This window comes from Orycteropus afer, unplaced genomic scaffold, assembly GCF_000298275.1.
Source record: "Orycteropus afer afer isolate SDZICR_OR568_19922 unplaced genomic scaffold, OryAfe1.0 scaffold02073, whole genome shotgun sequence".
Taxonomy (NCBI): domain Eukaryota; kingdom Metazoa; phylum Chordata; class Mammalia; order Tubulidentata; family Orycteropodidae; genus Orycteropus; species Orycteropus afer.
In genome coordinates this window covers 23,729-25,211 of record NW_006923660.1, presented here as the reverse complement: position 1 = coordinate 25,211, position 1,483 = coordinate 23,729, and positions in this window count along the sequence as shown.

Sequence of the window (1,483 nt, the reverse complement as noted above, 5' to 3'; positions counted from 1 at the left end):
GCACATATTTAAGGAAGGTGATCAGGTAACCTTCAATGTGTTATTCTTTTAGTTAAAAAGTAATAAGTTACTCTGATGATACATTGGCTATTTTAGAGCATTGCTTAACATTAACCAGTATAAGGAATTTTTGCTTTGCACTAAAAACAAACAAACAAACAAAAAATAATTTCATCATCAACATTCAATATATTCTGCATACCCTTTGTTGTGTTCTCTCAGCAAAATAAGAACAGTGTTCTTACATTTAAAGTACAGTTTCCACCACAAGTTAATTTTCTCATACAGAACTGAGAACATGCACTGTTATAAACTTACCTTTGTTGATATAGATGAATCTAATCTATTTTAGGAGGGCATGCTTATTGAACTATGAGCAGTTCTTCATTATTATAGATATTCAACCATAATTAAAGTTGTTTCTTGCTAGGAGTATGAAGGAAGGTACATTAACTTCAGAGTGGGACTCAGTAATGTTCACAGCCAACTTGAAGATTTCATTAACTTTAACTCTACTGTTACCAACTGAAATTCTGCTTGTGTCCACTTAAAACTAAAGTGTGCTCTAGCATTTTTATATTAATCAAATAATCACATAATGAAAGAAGTTATAACCTTAAGAAATAATGTATAATATAGAAAGAATAAAGACAAATAGAATATATTCTGAGCTAACATGGTCAGTGGGATTTCCCCAATTCCAAGCAGCATAGCTCGTTCACTGACCTACAAATCTGAGTTAGTCCATTTAGAATCCATCAGAGTTTCACTCAGAGAGATGCAGTATGCTAATTCTTCAGAATCTGTTTCTTAAGGGAAATCCAGAAGATTATATACAAATAATTCAAATACAACTCAGTTAATTCTCTAAAACAGAGAAGTCTCAAAACTCCTTAGAACATTCTACAGTTTTGCAAGGGTAGTAGACTTCATATATCCACTAAAACATCAGAGATGCAAAGAAAATTGATTAGTTGTTCTACAGAAAAGCAAGCTGGGAACTTGCAATACAAATTTAATATCTTAAAAGTACTTAAGGCTGAAAAATAAAAAGAATTCCCCCAAAACAACTATGATACACATTTAAATCCAAAGAGTCATGTATTTATTACCTACTCCAGAATAAATATCTGTGAGAACAGCATAAAAACTAATGTGACAACAGAAGCATTGATAGGTGTATGAAAACTCTAAGGAAGCATATTCCCAGAAACATTTCTGAACATGTTCTTCCTAAATGGCACTAAGTGACTGCCCATGATAATGGCCCTTGTACCTCTGGTCATTGTCCAATCTTAATTTTACTTTTTATCTTTTCATTAGCTGGGTTTCAGCACTGTTTCTCTGGAGGTGCTGACATGTTATAGACAGACACAGAGCCATTTAGAAACTCTTCTGACTCTATATCATCTAGATGGCAGAAGAATGGGAGGTGAAACCATATATACATCATATATCATTATATGGAATAATATTACGCAAC